This window comes from Syngnathoides biaculeatus, chromosome 13 (genome assembly GCF_019802595.1).
Source record: "Syngnathoides biaculeatus isolate LvHL_M chromosome 13, ASM1980259v1, whole genome shotgun sequence".
Classification (NCBI taxonomy): Eukaryota; Metazoa; Chordata; class Actinopteri; order Syngnathiformes; family Syngnathidae; genus Syngnathoides; species Syngnathoides biaculeatus.
In genome coordinates, this window is record NC_084652.1 from 11,363,002 (window position 1) to 11,383,217 (window position 20,216).

Below are 20,216 nucleotides of genomic sequence, written 5' to 3' on the forward strand. Positions count from 1 at the left end.
GGATCATCGACACTACACACCAATGGTATCTTTTGTGCACATGAAATATTACAACATCCATCCATCCCATTTCATTTATTTTCTTCCTCAACATAGCTGAGGGGGTGAGGTTGGCGACTCAGGTATGTGTGAGAGTTTGGGTACACCCTGGATTGGTCACCAGCCCATTGCAGGAGATAATTAGGAAAAAAAAAAACACTTACACACACATTCATCCAATTTTGTAACTTCTATGAACCTATAAACACGTGCTTTTGGAATGTGTGAGTAAACCAGGGCACTCATACATACAAACTCCACGCAGGCAGGCTGGCTGGAGAAAAGATTTGAACCAAGAACCTCACAACTAAACATGAATTTAATGCATTATCTGATAGAAGCGTCAAAACTCTTCTAACCCTCAAAGTTGGGAACAACATTTTATCCATCCATCCATTTTCTTAGCCACTGAAGACTATGTTACATTGATTGTACTTTCATTATTTGCTTAAATACAACAAATAAGGTTTTGTCCATTTGCTAATCAGACAAAAATGTGTTTTGCAGCGCGGCGGCTGTCCTTGATCTTTGTACGCAGAAAACCAGCTGGTGACATCCTCCTCGCCCCGGTCTTGCCATGGAGATGAATGACACCAGATAAGGAGCGGAGCTGTTAACTCGTCTAATCATTGGTCATCTCTTCCTCGATCCGTGAACACGCATAGGGTCCAACTCGCAAAAACCTACGCCGCTTATCCTCACAAGGGTAAGGTAAGAGTGTGACCAGAATATATGCGCCGAGGAAGTGACTTTTACCGTCCATGTTAGTCAGCGTTAGCACTGTGCTAACGTGTTGCTTCTGTGTTACTGCCGTGTCACAGTTACCGATAAGTTTTTTTTTTTTTTACCATCGCTGTCAGCGCCGCGCTAGCGTTACCACCGCGCTACCGTTAAACTCTATCTGTGTACCGTCTTTCTTTGTTAATATGTCGTGTTTCAATGTGGGCAATTGCAGCTTTTACACTACTGCCGCATATGTATGTACCAAATGGTATTTCCTTTACAAATGTACTCTGTAGGCCGGGAATTACAGTACTTCATTTGTAACAAAAAAAAGATATTAAACCAAACTTGCACCTAACCAGTGGTAGCGATAGAGACAATTGACCCTGAAATTAATGCAATTGATTTTTGTTTAAGATTGTAAACAACCAAATAAAGAGATAGTCGTGCCTTTAAAACGTGGCTTAACTGTGATAAATTCCCACTGGAAGCCCAGGTAACAAACGCACAGCCTACAAACAGTTGTGCCACTTCCTGTAAGTAATTAAAGTAACTGAAACATTCCAATTTTGGTAAAGTATTTCAGCCAAAATAAAACGAATAAACCAAGAAAGAAAGACAGCAGACTTAATATACTTTTTTTTTTGGGCTATATAACGTGGCGAAACATGTGCCTTGCATCACGGAAGACTTCAGCTTGCATGGAATCTTGCGCTCCAAACCAGCCCTGCTTGACCGGTTGAAACTCAAAGGTTGATTAGCCCAGTAGGTCCCGACCTCTGTGCTGCGGAAAATTGTAGATCTTAACCACAAATAATCCAACTTTGTTTATTGAGCTAAGCCAGTGAGAATGAACAGGAATAAAAAAATGTTGACGATGAAAATGATGTTTTTTCTGTCTTCCACATCTCAGGAGGAAAATTTTGCTTTCAGGGGTTGCAAGCTTTGCCCTACACGGCTCTCAACTAATTCCCGCAGCAAGAACTGAGGGAATGAGTCAGACTCCTCTCCCCAACTTCCTTTTCTGTCCACATCTTTCCGCCCACCGGGCTGTTTGTCACTCCGTTTGCCTTCTTTCATTTGTTTTCTCCACCTCCTCTTTCATCTCCCACTTACATAATCAAAGCTGTGTGCACTGGCACTAGAGACTCGAGTCTTGGCCTCCGTCAAAAGGAACCCCCTTCGGTCTGTCTCCTTGTTTGGCGGGGCAGCCATGACAGCTGCGCACTCCAGCTCGGGCGAGTGGATACGTGCTTGCAAAATCCATCAAAGCGGCAAAGGACGAGACGCACGCACGCTCCATTCCTCCTCTTCTCTCCACTTAAGACCTCCTCGCTGACTCTCTGCCAGACCCATTTCCAAACGGCCCCTGCAACCAATCACATCATTTATTAGACCTTGTTGCGCCCCCGCATGCTGCATATTGTACACGGGCATCTACTTCGAGAGCTGCGTCACACGAAAAAGGAAGAAAGAAAAGATCTGGATTCATAAGCATAATGCAGCACTTACAGTATTGCAGTACAGTCAGTGTTGTCTTGAGATAGAAGTTTGATTCGTTCCGTGGCATCGGTCATCATTTAAAACACACCCCAAAAAAAATCTGAAGAATAGTACGCTATAAATTGCAGTTTAGGAAGATATGTACGGTAGGAATAACATACATAAAATGTAGAAAATTGCAACTTGGCCACCATGCTGTGTTTCATATTACCTCAGTAAGCCACTGTAATATTAGTCATTTGATTCACAGCTGACGAATATTATGTACCTTTGAGTATTGTTATATTTTCCCTCTACATGTGTCAATGCACTGATTGAGTTTAAATATGCAATACTTAGAGACCACCACATACAGTAGATATTATTTGTTAACCTATCCATGGCATTTCCCAATATGCGTTAGCATTAGGCTAGCGTACTTGCGGTTGGTTGAAAATAACCAATGTGTAATTCTCTTTATGTGTAGTTGGATAGTTAACGTCACCTGGTAGTGGCATTAAAAATCTTGAAAATTTTTTTTTTTTTTTTTTTTTTTAAGAATTGTCAACTATTAGCCGAACTCCTGCTTGCTGTGAGGTGAGATGTGTTTAGTTTACTGGCACCGTACTGCACTCTTCAATCGACTTTTCCCTCCACATCCACGTACTCCAAAGATTTGGAATGTTAATGCTTATCATCGCCTAACAAGTGTAAATTTGAGAAAATCCTCACATTCCTGAGCTAGATAAGTCTTTCAAATCCCTTTTTGAGGATTAATATATAAAATCTTACCCTTGCATTTTCTTCATGATGAGAAGCGTCACTCTCGTCACTCTCCACGTAATCTTTCCCACATTCCCCTCAGCTGACACTGATAGGAGCGGTACTGCAAATGCGAAGATTCAGCTTTTGCAGTTGTCGGTTACACAGACTCACCACAAAAAAGTTGAACTCTTTGTTAGTATCAAAAACTAAAATAATGTATCTTTATTCATCTATGTATGCCGGTGAGGCACAATGACAGAACAAAAAAATCCTCTTCTATTAGATGGGAGGAAGTACATACAGTAAGAAATCGATCCATTTTTGGTGACATTTACTTTTGTTGGTGTGCCATGGGATTTTTCAATTGTAAAATATGTGCCTGGGCTTTATAAAGGTTGGAAATCACTGCTCTAGAAACACAAATTTCTCGGCTTTCACGTACGACCCTTTCATGTCTTATTCCAAAGCAGGAACAAGCTGGGAATCTTTCACGGTGCCTTGGCAAGAAAGGCAGCGAGCACACTGTGTGCACCTCGGTTCTTTTTTTTTATTTCAAGTCAACTAATTTATGTCCTTGATCGGTGTCGTTTTCAACACAGTGACTCACGGAGCCCCACAGTGAGGCGAGATTGTTCCAAAACACAAACAGAGCAGTGTGCATTCAACAGACACGCTTGTGTTTACAGTATTACGAATCAACAGAAGATCTGTGCCATTTTTGCGATTATAAATACAATAATGCTGACTTGGAGTCACTGATTGTGTAGTGGTACACACGCCTGACTTTGGTGTGGGCCCATGGGATCGATTCCCGCTCAGTGATAGTGTCGATATCTGCCCTGCGACTGACTGCCGACCAGTTCAGGGGCTAGTCCACTTTATGCCCGAAGCCAGCTGGGATAAGCTCATCCCTTGTGAGGATAAGGGGCTTGGATAATGGATGGATGGATAATGCTGACTTTTGACTGAAACTGACAGAGAGGTATAAAATCAAATGTTTTATCTTCATGTGCTGGTTTTGGGTAGTTTGCAGTAGTGTAGAGAATGCATGGCACGATCTACAAATACATTGCTCATATTCATGCATTCTTTATCCATTCACCTAAACAAGATGATATTTAGACAAAATTAGGGATGCACCATTAGGGTAGCAGTGTTTATACTGTACTTCTGGATTTTATTCGTATTCCTAAAAATAGACTGCTAGTACTCACCGATATACCATTCTGTAAGATGTACTTTATAATTAGTGGCATTTTGTGATTAACATACAGAAGTGGCATGGCATTCATATTCCTACTTGTTTCCATTCACCAGACTCCACAATCTACAGTGGTCGGGAACCTCTGGCTCGCGAGCCACACCTGGCGCTTTTGATGGTTCCATATGGCTCGCACAGCGCTCATTACAACACACCGTGCAGGTGATTACTATCATGCACGCAACGCAAATGATGCAGAGAAAGTTTGTCCTAGTGGGCTTGCCGTAGTTTGCAGTGGAAGTCAATGCGCGCAGGTGCAAAAGGGTTAAACGCTGATCGTTTGGAGCAACTAATTATGGAAACGCTTTTTATTTGGCAAAGGTTCGCTCCAAAAAAAAAAAAAAAATATGAGGAGTACAGAAGGTTTTAATAAGAATTGACAGCCTTTGTGGAGAGAGACGATTCTGCTGTGTGTCTAAATTCACAGATGAGGGGTACGGCAAAGCATTCGTACTCGGATGTTGCCAATAAACATTTCAACAACTTCGCATAAAGACAAGATGATCAAACGAATAAAAGACACGCCTTTGTCGGCAAGACCTATTCGCCATCGTACCATCATGATGGCAAATCAAATTGAACTACGTTCCCGCTTAATGGATGGAAGTCTCGACGCCTGCGTGAAGCTGAAACTAACGACGTATGAAGCACCAGAAGTCGCATGAATGGGAAGAAGTTCTTTTGTCATCGTTGGTTAGCAACAGCGTCACATGTTATTCAAAAGAATTCAGAGACTTATCGTACTCTAAAAGTGTTGGTCTTAGATAAATGTGCACATATACTTGTATTTCGTTTTTAAAATATTGTAAGGCTCTTTTGAAATTACATTTTAAAATACTTGACATTTACGGCTCTCTCAATCGAAAAGGTTCTCAGCCCCTGCTCTACATTCTTATTAAGCTTTTATTTTTTTTTTCACATACTGCCCCCTAGTGTTCAGACTGAGACACCACATAACTGAAGTGCCTTGCATTACAGGCGATATTCAGGTAAAATAGGGCAAGACTGTTAGAAAAACATACAGATGGATGTTAAGAGATATTGGTCAAAAAAAAATGTTCGAGTGAAACTTAAGACATGTTCAAGAAAAACTTTGTGTTTTTGACCATTATTTGGTTAAACTAAAACACATGTTCATCATAATTGTAAAGCCAATATCAAGTATCGGTACTCAGTATTTGCGAGTACTTGTTATGTAAGTAACTGAACTCGAACCTCCCAGACATTATCATCGCAATAATAAAAAGTAATAATAGCTCCTGTGGCGGCACTCCCACATTCCAAAAACAATCAACGGTAATTGGACACTCTAAATTGCCCCTAGGTGTGATTGTGAGTGCGTCTGTTTGTCTCGATGTGCCCTGCAATTGGTTGGCAACCAGTTCAGGGTGTCCCCCGCCTCCTGCCCACTGACAGCTGGGATAGGCTCCAGCACTCCCTGTTACCCTTGTGAGGATAGGCGTCAAAGAAAATGGATGGATGGATGGATGGAATAGCTCCTGTTTCGTGAGTGTAGAAATACTACAAGTGAGGCAAAAATGCAGTAGACTCAAAGTGGCCATTCTTAAAGTAGATAGTAGTCGGCCATTGAGGATAAGGCAAATAAAATAGATGTATGTATTGAATGGTTTTACCGTGAAGGTTCACTGTTGTTCTCCCTATCTACAGTATTTATGGCTAGTGAAAAGAAGTACTGTACAGTTAGATGAAAAGACAGTATGGCGGGGTATTAGCAGTATTCATACTATTCCTAAAGTGAGCGTTGCTTCCGGTCTCTTGTAGGCTCAAATTGTCCGAGAATGAACACGAGCACCCGCAACCCCACAACACACACACAGAGCGACAAATGGTGTGTTTGTTTATCTCGGCACTGCAAGCACTCGGACAAAAAAAAAAAAAAAAGCATTCTGATTTGTCATGCAGGTTCACATATATGATTGTTATGCCTTCTGTCCGGTCGCCAGCTCCCGATGATGATTTCTTATTGCCTGCTTGCTGAGTGCATATTATGTAGATTGTGTATGCCTCAGCCCATTTGCATGTTGTGACAACATATTCTATACATAAATCACTGGACCAGTGCCTACAAGAAACATAAAGGCATTCGTCGGAATAAAATTACTTTCCTATTCGCCTGAGTATATTTTCTTGAATGTGCAAAAGGGTGCGGGAACGAGGACAATTCACTGCAGTCACCTTGATTTATTCCCCAGGGGCTTTTTGCGTGATTGTGTCTCTGTAATGCCTTCATAGATAATCTAGAAACGCAATGCATTATGATGTTTTTCTAAAAAAAAATTTCCGAGCTCTGAGTTGCGTCTTTATTATTCATGGAAAACAAGGCAAATAACGCTACAATAGAAATACTCAAAAACCATTACTCAATTCAGAGATGTCGCGACAAGATTTGTGAAGCACAAAATAATATTTGCCTACTGCAGTGGTGTGACATCGGGGACAGCAAGACCTTCTTTGCTGGTCTAAGCGCTATTATAAGCACTTACCGTCGTTTACAAACTACATTTAGGTTTAGGGTGGTATGGCATAAAAAAATTAAGTTAACACATTTTGACAGAAAAGCAGATTCAATGATTATTGCCATTGGCTGGTCGACTCCAAATCCATGCAGTAGGGCAAATTCATACCGTCCATCGTATATATCGTGTACACTGCGCACATATTGTATGTCTACATTCTGATTATTTGTTCCATAAAATTGTATCAATTTATTCCCAGCTGCTTATTCTTTCCCTTTTGTCGCACTTCTCTTTGTTGTGTGTTTGTCCTTGGTCAGCCAGCGTAAAGTCATTCACCAGAAGAAAACATCAGCTGCCATTTCCACATCTTGTAAATACATTTAATATTCAGCATAAAGCAAAGGGAAGCAAATTTATTTGTATAGCGCATTTCATACACGAGGTAACTCAATGTGCTTTACATGATTAAAATCATTTGAAAACAAAGAGATAAAACATTTAAAATGGGATAAAATCAATAAAAATGACGAACAAAATATTTAAAAAAGGCAATTAAAATATGATAATATAAATATGATCAAAAAGTGGATATATTCTAAAAAGCATGAGAAAAAAGAAGAGTTATCAACCTGGATTTAAAAACATTCACATTTGGGGCTGACCTCACCTCTGTTGGCAACTTATTCCATACAGCATCTTATGACGTAAAATGGTTTGCTGTTTTTTTTTTTTGTAGTTTTCATATATAATCAATGATTTCTAGGATTTAGATTGTGGTCGTATTAAGGGGTGGATTAAGTCCCCATTGAAGGCTCGTGTACCAAATGCACAGCGCGCCACTGTTTTACTGTAACACAATAACTGCCTAGTTGTACATATTTTGCTGCCCCGTATGCGGACCTGCACTTGATGATAAGACTGAGCAATGTCTGCCTCCTCGTAGTCAGTCCGTCTCGACTACAATCGTGCAACGAGCACATGTCTCCGTGCCAAACCTCAAATAACATTTCCGAATAACATTTCCATTTATTTTCCTTGTGCAGTCGGGGCGCAGCAATTAGAGGGCAATGAGCCTCTTTTATCAATGTTTTTTTTATGATTTAAATGGCACAAGGCTTGACCAAGCACTTGTTAATTTCTTAATATATCAAACCATAATTGCCGTTCCACCGTGATTGTAAACAGAGCCGGGGGGCAAAGCTACTTTCTGCAAGATGTGATTTATTGGTGAACGTCTATCATGCAATCACTTTGGCAGGCGGGAGACAATCATTCATCTGGGGCCTGCTAGGCTGCCTCCATCTCAGTCTCAGGTGTTCAGTGGCCTGCACCAGAAACCCGGCCTGCATCAGCACACACCATCTATTACCAAGCCCCTTACCTCAGCCTCGTTCCCTGCAGGGCGGGATGCTGCTCTTATCATTCTTCCGTCTCCATCAGAACCTGTGATTGGCTTATTATCAGATGTCCTGCGTGGGCAAAGAATGGACCCCGCATCACTGCACACATAGTTCTTCCTCCACTCCGTGCACACACTTGCAAGCTCCCTTGTGCTGACACACTGCCTACACGGGCACTATAAGGAGGATGACACCTTCTTTTAGAGTGTAGCAGTTTTTGCACCCTGGCGGGACACACTCGCATTAGTGCAGCTCAGCGCTCACGCAGGACAATGTGACAAAACTTCAACAGCTGCTTGTTGTCATAGAAAGAACGAGGCGCAAATGAAAACACTGACCTACATTTAGAACTTCAATTTAAATACAGTGCTACCTCTACTTATGAAAATCTCCAGTAATGAAAAATTCGGCTATTTATATGCAAAAAGCGCTTCTACGTACGAAAGATTTACGTTACAAACGACTTCCGGAACGAATTCATTTCGTAAGTAAGAGGTACCACTTTGTAATGATAAATTTCTAACAGTCTGTTCTATGGATTTTGTATCGTTCATTTATTTATTTATTTTGTTTTCTTTGCTCCGGCACTCCAGTGACCCTTGTGAGGAAAAGCGGCTAAGAAAATGGATGGATGGATGGATGGATGGATGTTTTCTTTGCATCAGTGCTTCCAATATGTGGTATAGGGATGTTAGATTTTAATTGCCTAGTGTATGTTCAACAGGGATTTGAACACAAATGGGGCATGAACACATGTAGACAATATAACAATACAAACAGGAGTATATATTTTTTATCCTCTCTAAAAAACGACTAGTATTATTACAGCTCACTCAGTTACTTACAGTACTTGAGTGAAACTCTTCCTCGATGGTGTCTCCATGACTGCATTATACTTTCCCCGATGGCCAAGTGGCACACAGCAGAAAAAGCCGCAATAACATTAATATTATATTCTATTTGAGAATGTTATTACTATACTCTATGTGTTTATAAAGTACAATATATATATATATATATATATTATAAGTAGGATTTTCCTTATTAAAAAAAAATCATTTTGCTGGGGAGGGCTGGAATGGATGAATGGCGTTTCCATTCATTTCAATGGGTAAAGATGATTTGAGACACGATTGTTTAACTACCACCAGTTTAAACTCAAGGCTCCTCTGTATGAATGTATTTGAATCATGATCCATTTTTGACTCGTGGCTTGTTTGTTCAGTTAGTTCTTCCATATGTTGCTGTTGTTTTTGTTGTTCTTGATGTTTTGTTTTCTTTTGTTTTGTTTTGTTTCTGCTGGTGGCACAGAAGAGAGTTGAGCGAGAAGGAAACCAACTGGTAATCAGCGCCAATCGCTTGCCCACCGGCCACACCGGGAAGGTGCCAGATTGAACGTTGCTGTTTGCTGTGGTGCACTTGACCTTGATGCCATGTTGGATTTTGTGTCGTTGTATTCTCACTGGATGTCTTGGCATTTTCGTGGTATTCCTCTTTGCGATGGTCCTTCTTGGAGCTTTTTTCTTTTTAACTTTGCGGATTGCTATTTTTTGTTCTTGTTAAGGAGCACTTTATGTTATTAGTCTTTTCATTTGTACTTTGTATATTACCTCCTCAATAGCAGTGTTTTCTACTTTGGGGTCCAACTAGTTACATAAAGTTACAATTTATTTAAATGTGTTGTGTTTTGTCACATCCATCCATTCATTTTTTTAGCCAATTATCCTCACAAGAGACACAGGGAGTGCTGGAGCCTATCCCAACTGTCAACGGGCAGGAGGCGGGGTACACCCTGAACTAGTTGCCAGCCAATCGCAGGGCACATCGAGACAAACAGTCACACTCACAATCACACCTAGGGGCAATTTAGAGTCTCCAATTGATGTTTTTGGGATGTGGGAGGAAACCGGAGTCCCAGGAGAAAACCCACGCAGACACGGAGAGAACATCCAAACTCCACACAGGGAGGGCCGGGATTGAAACTGGGTCCTCTTTCCGGGTGATCCACCGTGCCGCCCTTGTCTCGTTGTTATGTAAATATTGATTCTGAACTGGTCCAGACGATAGACGTCTCCCGATTGCATGCTGTAATATTGCATATTTGTATTATATTGATGGTTTCTTCAAATGCAGTTTTATAGCGGTGGTATTCACGAAAGGCCCAAGTGGTGAACGCACAGCCTGCTGCTGCAATCCATACGCCGAAACCTCAAGGGTTGAACATCAATCCCCTTTTGGCAGCTCGTCCACCTCCAATTTCTACAGAATTGAAAAAAGATTCTCTCTTTGGGAATAACCTGGATGAATCTAATTCATCAAGTCACTGTTACAGTCAGGTTAAGCCCTCATAAATCGAATTTTAGAACATTCTTAACTTGGACACTCTAGTGCAAAAACAGGTTGTAAAATACATAATAATTAATGAACACACTCCTTTACCAAAAGTACTATAAAGAGAAAGCTATTTCTGGCGTGGTCTGCAATTATGATTTGAGGAAAATGGAGGTGACACCAGATGATGACTGGTTATGTGAAGCAACTCAAGTGCTAGTCATACTTTTTGTTTTGTGTGGTTCTCTCAGTTCCTCCATGTTTAGCCCAAGATGTCAAGAAATCAGTGCTCGTGTCTAAGTCATAGAGTGCATATGCGTAGGTGAACATAAACAAGATGTGTTTTTCCAGGCGTTAACTGCACTGAGAGCTTTGACATTCTCCTGCCCCCCCCCCCCATTCTCCTCTCTTTCCATTTGCCGGCCATCACGTCAGCAAATGCAAACAATTTCATGCTGTATTCCTGCCAAAGCCTCCATTTCCCCTTCACTTTCACCCACTCGCTTGTCAATCCTCCTCCATTTAGGATTAATACCTCCCCTCGTTCAGACTGGAGGATATTTGCAATGCAATGTGCGCGTATGAAACACTCTCGGGGGAGTTGGGAATGCTGTGCCCGGGGGAGGGATGGGGGGGGGGTCTCATGCCCTCACGCAGATGTCACACCGTGAGAGGGGAAAGGAGGCGGGAAAGTGTATCGCCATTGACTGAGCTGATTCAATTACTGCAAATGTCTCGTAATGTTTTAGAGACAAAATGTGCCCATAACAGCCAGACGGATAAGGCTCAATTTTCAGCTGTGGTGTTTTTTTTTTTTTTTTTTTGTGAAGTAGGAACGGTTCATTGGGGGCAACAGTAGAGGCGTTGAAATCCTGGCTTAGTCGGGGAACGTGTGGGAGGAATAAGTGAATTGAGAAAACTTCCTTCAGCGGCACTTTCTAACGCAGCGCCGTTGAGCAGGTTTTTCAGGGTCAATCACAGCAGAGCAGAAGCATCGTGCTCATCGCGGTTCCTCGCCGCATTAGTATGCGGCTTGGGAAAATCGTGTTTGCTGCGGCAGTTGATCCAATTTCCCTGATTTGGCCTGAAAATTATTATTTACATCAAATCAGGTATCTTTGTTCCTAGCTAGTGATATATTGGGCCTGACAATTAAATGCACTTCCACTGACAAATGGCACAATTCACCTGTTGCAATTCCTAAAACAGAATAACTCAGTATTGTACTTTATGAAACGGTCACAACTACTTTAAGCTCAGTCATATTTGTTATTTGCAGAGGATAAAGAAAGTGTGGCCGTGAGTGTTGCTATATTGTCTGTGCCAGTGTGTTGCTCCACCGTTTGTATTCAAATAACCATTCCTAAACACTGGCACACATTGGTATTTAGTAGACTGTCTATGGTGTGTTGCATTTTTTTTGTCAACATTCCAGGGGTGTTAAACTCATTTTTGTCGCAGGCCACATTGAAGGTAAGGCTTCCCTCAGAGGGCTGTTACGGCTCTGAAAACATAAAAATGTTTGTCTCATTATATTTTCACACAAAATATATGAACTATTTTTGGAGTCAACGCAAGGGTAATGTTTTTTTTTTTTTTCAGCTGTTGTTCATGTTTGCCAACACAAAAATGCTTGCAATACCCCAACATTGTCCCTTGATGATCATTTGAAATTTTGATGGTCTTGATAACAAGAATCACGAAAGTTGACAAGCATGATTTACCTTCGCAGGCCACATAAAATCACGTGGGGCCCCAGATATGGTCCCCGTGCCTTGAGTTTGACACCTGTGGATTAAGCCAAGCAGATTGTCTTCAGTAAAATTACGAGGTTATTTAAAGTACATGCGTAGTAGTTATGGTTACTTTAACAGGTACAACAGGTACATCTTGAAGCCACTTTTCAATCTTGCAGTTTAGTTCATTGCCACCATACAGCGCTCTTATCTTACATTTTTGCTTGCAAGTCAAAGCAAAAAAATTGTCCGAGTGAAGGGTCGTCCCTTGATAAACTTATATATTACGTGACCCATTTGTCTAGGCACCACTGTACTTACCTTTTGTGCCGTTTTTGTTTGGTGGTATGGCTTAAGAATTTTCTCGTCTGAAATATGTGCCTCGCCGCAATTAAGAACCACATACAGTACCACAATTAGTATGGCGCTGTCCAACAAGGAAGTAGATGCTGAATTAGTTTTCATGTTTTTTTCAATTTTTTTTTTTTAATGGACGTTTATCTATATGTACCCTTTGAATGGCAGGCAGGCAATACAGGGTGTACCCAGATGACTCTGCCTCTCTCCCAAAGTCGACTGGGATAGGCTCCACCCATTGCCCTAATTAGGACATTTCAATCAACTCCTCTCCAGGAAACAAAATCTGCACAATAACGCCGTTATTGCATGTTCAGCTGAGCCATAGAGACCTTCTATCTTATTGCGATACAAACGCCTTGTCCCTGCAACCCCGCAAATAATTTTCTTTTATTGAATCATAAGAGCGAACAAATAAAAGAAAAATTGAGAAGAAAGTGCTTCCATGCCTCGCACGGGGTGTGTGGGGTTATTGTTTTGTCTTTAAAGTTAGGGCGTCACACTTTGGGCTTTGATTGTTAAAAAGAAATGACGCTTCTATACTCACACCCAAAAGGTCTGTTATTCTTTTACTTTTCTCCCCTCAAGCTACAATTAGATTCTCCCCTGGCCCTCACAACAAACTCAGGCGCGCACACACACGCACACACTCTTTGGTCTAAATGAACTCGGCTGTGTGATGAAAAAAAAATGAAATTTCACAATAACAGGGAGCAAGGTGAGTCGAGCCGCAGGTGGGCTCAGATGTGCCTTGTCACGTGAGGAGAGAAAACAACACCTAATATGTGGAGCAGCCAATATTAGCCGGAGCTGTGACCTCTGGCTCGTTGTATGTCACATCCCATTTCCGTGGATCAACGGAGAGCTCGTCACACACGGGCACAGGCACTCATCGCGGAGTACAGTATCGACCACACTGCTGACATCTGGTGGGAAAAATACTCAGTCTCTGTACTTAGAAGTACAATACCTAGTGTAAAATAAAAGAAGAAATTTTTAAAATTACTGATTCAACTCTTTCATCCATCCATCCATCCATCCATCCATCCATTTTCTCAGCTGCTTATCCTCACAAGGGTCACAGGGACTGATTGAGCCTATCCCAGCTGTCAACGGGCAGGAGGCGGGGTATGCCCTGAACTGGTTGGCAGTCAATCGCCGGACACGTAGAGCCAAACAGCCGCACTCACAATCACACCTATGGGCAATTTAGAGTGTCCGATTAATGTTGCATGTTTTTTGGGACGTGGGAGGAAACCGGAGTTCCCGCAGAAAACCCATGCAGCACTGGGAGAACATGCAAACTCCGCACAGGGGGGGCCAGGATCGAAACGTTCAAGCTGACCCACCGTGCCGCGACCACTCTTTCAGTAAAAGTTAAAAAAAAAAAGAACAGATTGAAATCTATAAAAGCACACACATTCATATTCCGTTCTGCTTATCCTCACTAGGGTCTCTGGTATGCTGGAGCCTATCCCAGCTCGGGATGTTGTCCAAGCCAATCGCAGGTCACATTGAAACATACAAACATACACAATCCCATTCACACCTATGGGCAATTTAAAGTCTTTTTAATGAATCGACATTTAAGCACACATGAAAGTAAATGTGAAGTTTCATTGTTATATACAATAACTATTTTTGTGAATTGAGCAATAAAATAAAACTGCTTACAAAAAGGAAAGACTAAAAATGTACTCACGTGTACTCAAAAGTCAAAATACTTTTCGTTACTGTCAATTACATACAACGTACCTTTTTATAACTTGAGCAATGAAAAGAAACTGCACACAAAATAGTTTCTCACTTTTATCAACTTTCCTATGTTATGAACCAAGAAACAATAAATGCTAAATCATAACAACTTACAACAATACTATTTGAGCTCCATTAGCTTTTGTTTTGATCAATTAAGAACTCAACCATGGTTGATTTCACCTCTTTTTATTTACATTTGATTTCTTGTCAACATTGGCAAAGGTTGAAAAAATGAATACTAAAGAGTAGAAAGCAAAGGTATGTTTTCAAATGTAGAGAGTAAAATAAAAATGGCGACAGAAAAATTAATACTTAAGTGAAGTACAAACACTAAGAAATCTACTTCTGTACACTTCCTACAACTGCTTTAAATATATCTACTTTACATTCAATTTACGGCTTTGAAATGAGACGCAAAAGACTGATCTTCAGACTAAAGTCCCGTCTATTGGGCGGAGGACAAAAGAAAAGAGCGATAAACATGGACATAAAATTCCATAACTTATGCCCGTCTGTTCACAAGTACAAAAGAATTGCCTTGCTTCCCGTCCAATGAGGTTGGCTTCATGAAATATGATAATGTCCTTTGAAAAAAGGCGAGATGGGGCAACTGTACACCAATCACTCGATTGTTTCACAGGATGACCATCTCCATAAATACAAATCAGTGCCAGAAACAGAAGGGCTGCAATGCAAATCGGAGCGCACGCTCTGGACTCATATTGGAAAACTGAATAGAAAGCAATCACACAATGATAAACAATTTAGGTGGGGGGGGGGGGGGGGTAGGGGCAAAAATGGCACAGATGTGCTCTTCCCTCAACACACATTTGTCAGCTCATTGCACAATGCTCTTTTACATTCATTGTTTATTTGCATTTTTGCACAAATAAACAGAGTTCGCTTTATGAATATTGTCTATCGAAGACATGCTACTAAAAAACACGTTTAATCGTTATTTCATTATAATGTGAAGTTGTCGATGTTCAATCCCGGACCCACCTGTGCGGAGTTTGCATGTTCTCCCCGTGCTTGTGTGGGTTTCCTTCAGGCATTCCGGTTTCCTCCCACATCCCCAAAACATGCAACATTAATTGGACACTCTAAATTGCCCCTAGGTGTGATTGTGAGTGCGACTGTTTGACTCAATGTGCCCTGCGATTGGCCGGCAACCAGTTCAGGGTGTACCCTGCATCCTGCCCGTTGACAGCTGGGATAGGCTTCACCACTCTCCGTGACCCTTGTGAGGATAAGCGGCAAAGAAAATGGATGGATGGTATGCAGTAAAAACATAGCTTCTACTGTAAAGTGGTGTCTTGAGATGCAAGTTACCCGACTTAGTGTAAGAGTTCTTTGAGATACAAGCCGTCATTTGTCGTTACAAAATTTTGCCCGGGCAGGCAAATGGGTCAGTGTGGGCATCAATCCCCCCGCCCATCCCCCACCCCACCCCACAATGATCTTTGACGGTACACACATTGTTTAGGTATCTCTGTAGTCAGTGGTACTGCAAAAGATACCTGGATAATTTAACAATTTTCCTGCCATATATTGACACTGTAATATAAACTTTTCAGCATGCCAAATAGTTGATTTTCAAATGTCCCCCCCCCCAAAAAAAAAAAAAAAACCTGCAAATTTGATCCCAGCAGGGGATGTTGACACATTGACAATCCAATTACTATGACATCGTTTCTGGAATAAGTACCGTGTCTTTGAGATAAAGAAGCGAGTGTAGATGAGAGGAAGGCGCCAGATAAATTACCTTCTTGACAGTTTTACACACATCAGAGTGCGCACTGCCGCACTCCTCTCTGTGGGGCCCTCGGGCGAGCTCTGAATTTGATAGTAAAGCTTTTATTTTGGAGTAAAGTTCTTTTCCTAATTCAAAATGCAATTAACTGATTTCATTTTGAATGTGTGTGTGTGAGTGAAAGAAAGAAAGCACCAATGCATGCACTCTTATCTTGCTGCAGGCCTTCAGATTATTGGAGTCTGTGTTAAAATTGAAAAGTAGGCATAATTCAAAAATCTGATGAACATTTACAGTGAAGAAAATAAGTATTTGAACACCCTGCCATAATGCAAGTTCTCCCACTTAGAAATCATGGAGGGGTCTGAAATTTTCATTGTAGGTGCATGTCCACTGTGAGAGAGATAATCTAAAAAGAAAAATCCAGAAATCACAATGTATGATTTTCTTGAACGATTTATTTGTGTGATACAGCTGCAAAGAAGTATTTGAACACCTGCCTATTAGCTAGAATTCTGACCCTCAAAGATGTGCGAGTCTGCCTTTAAGAGTCCACCTCCACTCCATGTATTATCCTGACATATCCATATTATGTTGAGTTAACATTTTTCATTGTCTGTGCACAAATAGTTGTACCTCTGAAATTCCGGAGAGAAATTAAAGAACCAAGTAAACCATTTGTTTGCTGCTTATTTCCAAAATGTCTGCACAAGTGAGTCCTTCCTCTGCAGTACTTGGTTAATTTACACAATACCCATCTATCTATGACTTATTTTTTATTGCCACATTCAGATTAATTATATATAATATCGGTAACCTTGTTTTAAAGTTTCCTTGCTGCTCTACATAATGCATGTCACTACATTTACATTCACAGCAACAAAGATATGGTGCAATACATACTGTACCTTGTTTAAATTTTTTTCCCACCTCTAATGAGAATATGTGGCTTATGTATGTAAGTGGCTTATGTACATACAGTATATTTTGTGTATACAGGTATTCCGTCACGGATATGCTAGAAGCAACATCACATTATGTGGTACACATAGAGTGTACTCAGACTGAAAGCAAAAGCGACGGTAAATCAACAGTGCAGGATGGGCTCGTGATATAAAAGTGAAAAAATGTATTTGATTCTCTCACTCTGTGTTAAAGCCTCCATCTGGGTATCAAACCACAAAGCTCGTTCTATTCATGCTTGTCTTACAGCTGCCACGCTTTTATGCTCCAAAAGGCTTCCGAGTCAGACAAACAATCATTTCCAAACTCGTCGTCCTGGGAGCCCGCTGGTCTCTGGCTCAAAGAATAAAAGCAGACAGGGGTGGGTTGGTTAGGCGGTTTGGTATTTGGGCCCTCAAAGGTCCCGATTAGCCGTGTGTGATTGTGAAACAGATGTAAATGAGCTTTTAAGCTATAGCTAGTGAGGTGACATTCCCTTGAGCTACCTCATTTATCCCCTTCATCCTCTCTTAAGCTGGGTACCAGACAGACGTTGGAGGTATGTGCCTCACTTTTTGGGAGACGAGGGACTTCTTATTTGGGATGGTGACCCAGATGGTCTGATCGTCCGCTCCGTCTGTCTATCATGCTTCTGTTTTTGGCCTGAAATACTTGCATCTTCCATACACTGTGCCCACCACTGTCAGTGCTCCCCGCAGGAATCTGTTTGCTCCGTGGTGGCTTTCGTGCGCATCATCCAGTTGACTGTATGGAAACAAGTCCTGGGACACACCTCTGGAATAATTAATCAACCAGACTAATATTTGTGCTATACTGTTGAGCTCAGAGGAACTGAGATGTTTTTATGAACAGTACATCTGCTTGTCTGTCTTGCAACACCGGAAAGAGGAGCACAATATGGCAGTAATTTCGGTGATGCAGTGTGACAAAAATAGTTCACTTATAGATTCTTTATCCACTGCAAAGAATGACTAATATTAGTGCCGTACCAATAAGATGGGAGGAGTTGAGATTGTCTCATTGGACAGTATTTCAATCTGTCTGTATTATATTGGGCGGCACAGTGACTCAGCGAGAAAGCGTTGACCTCACAGTTCTGAGGTCCCGGGTTCGATCCCAGCCCCGCCTATGTGGAGTTTGCATGTTCTCCCGGTGCCTGCAAAGGTTTTTTCTAGCCACTCTGGTTTCCTCCCACATCCACAAAACATGCAACATTAATTGGACACGCTAAATTGCCCCTAGGTGTAATTGTGAGTGCGGGCGTTTGTCTCGATGTGCCCTGCAATTGGCTGGAAACCAGTTCAGGGTGTACCCCGCCTCCTGCCCAGTGACAGCTGGGATAGGTTCCAGCACACCCTGCGACCCTTGTGAGGATAAGTGGCTAAGAAAATGGATGGATGGAAGTATTATATAGTGACCAAGGTGGTCACAACAGATGTACCATTACAATGGCCATTCAAATGATGCAGTGTGACAAAAACTTACATTTTTTCAAAATTATATTTAAAGATATATGTATGCTTCTGTAAATTACATAAGAGAGCTTTGAACTCCAAGCGCAGTCATGGAACAAATTAAACTCGCGGGTTATCACAAGGCACCAATATATATATTTTAGTTTGGTACTTATACTTGTACCTATACTTGTGTTTTTATGAAGTTTTTCTGGGCACAATGTACAGAAGATATAACCTGCATATGGATTACTAATGTGTGGCCATGAAATAGGAATAGCGCAGAAGAAAATGTTTTTAAAAAGTTTCAGTATGATGCTATAATGTGACAAATATCACTTTATATCATAATAATTTCAATGTAGTATTTGGTGGCCAAAAATGAGCAACTTGTGCGCACGCTCGATCTCTATTGTGGCCAAAATTTGACTCCCTATGTCATAACTCGGGTGCCATAGTAACGACAAAAAATATATGCGTAAGCGTTGTCACACCTGATACCGTTCTCTGTCAAAGTGAAGCTTGCCACGCTCCCGTCATGTTTTGATCACTCTTACGTAAGGCGATTTGGTGGCTGCTCGCTGTCGACAAAGAACACACGCTCAGTGCTTGTGTCAGTAAACGTTGCAAACCGCCTCCACATCCTCGTCCTTCCTCCAAGAGAGCCCCCCCTCCCCGAGGACAGATAGCGGTTTCTCTCACCTCAACGTACGGGCCAGGCATGTTCATCACAACCGCTCTCATCCTTCCTGTCGCTCCTCCTCCTTTCGGCTGTCACCTTTTCGCCACTATTCTCCCTTCCTCACGTGCCCCCAATTCTCTTTCCATCTACCTTATTGCTCTCCAGTCACGCGTGTATTGATCTGTATGCTTCTTTGCTGTCGTATCTCCATATCTTCCAATTTACACATCCATTCACCTTGCAGGGTTCACTTTTTTTGTTTTTATATACAAGACAGGTCCATCCTTATCATTTTAGAGCGCATACCCGCTTGCAACAGGTGAACATTTATAAAAGAGACCATATCAAAAGACATTTAATGGTTTTACACCCGTCGAAACAGTGGGGCGGTTATAAAGCGTTAGCCTCGCAGTTCTGAGGTCCCGGGTTCAATCCCAGACCTGTCTGTGTGGAGTTTGCATGTTCTCCCCGTGCCTGCGTGGGTTTCCTCCGGGCACGCCGGTTTCCTCCCACATCCCAAAAGCATGCAACATTAATTGGACACTCTAAATTGCCCCGAGGTGTGGTTGTGAGTGTGGCTGTTTGTCTCGATGTGCCCTGACATTGGCTGCCAACCAGTTCAGGGTGTTGGGGTCGGGTTTAGCTTTGCATGCGTTTCCTCCAGGCACTCCGGTTGCCTCCCACACCCCCAAAAATGCATCAATTGGAGACTCTAAATTGCCAATATCTGCCCTGCGACTGACTGGCGAACAGTTCAGGCTGTAGTCCGCCTTTCGCCCGAAGCTAGTTGGGATAGGCTCCAGCTTTCCCGCAACCCTTGTGAGGATAAGCGCCTTGGATAATGACACATGACACACATGGTCTATCTCAAAATGTTCAGCAAAACCGTTAGACCATAAAGGATTTATCAGCGAGTGGAATTGTACACAGATGACATATAAATTATAAGCCTTTAAATTTTGTCGACTTTAACACATTCAACAATAGTCCAAAGCAGATAATGTATTCTTTCTACGCAGTGGACACTATGTAGTT

General features: G+C 41.7%; 1 long non-coding RNA gene across 2 annotated transcripts; it reads right to left on the reverse strand.

The window, feature by feature from the left end:
• Positions 1-1,459: 1,459 nt before the first annotated feature.
• Positions 1,460-12,728, reverse strand: LOC133511054 (uncharacterized). Of its 2 annotated transcripts, XR_009797771.1 has the most exons (6): positions 12,536-12,728; positions 12,203-12,266; positions 8,129-8,216; positions 3,037-3,130; positions 2,275-2,365; positions 1,460-2,131 (listed from the first exon to the last, which is right to left on the reverse strand). It is a non-coding gene; the product is annotated as an uncharacterized LOC133511054 (long non-coding RNA). The 2 variants fall into 2 exon arrangements; XR_009797772.1 differs by lacking the exon at positions 2,275-2,365.
• Between the last annotated feature and the right edge of the window lie 7,488 nt (positions 12,729-20,216).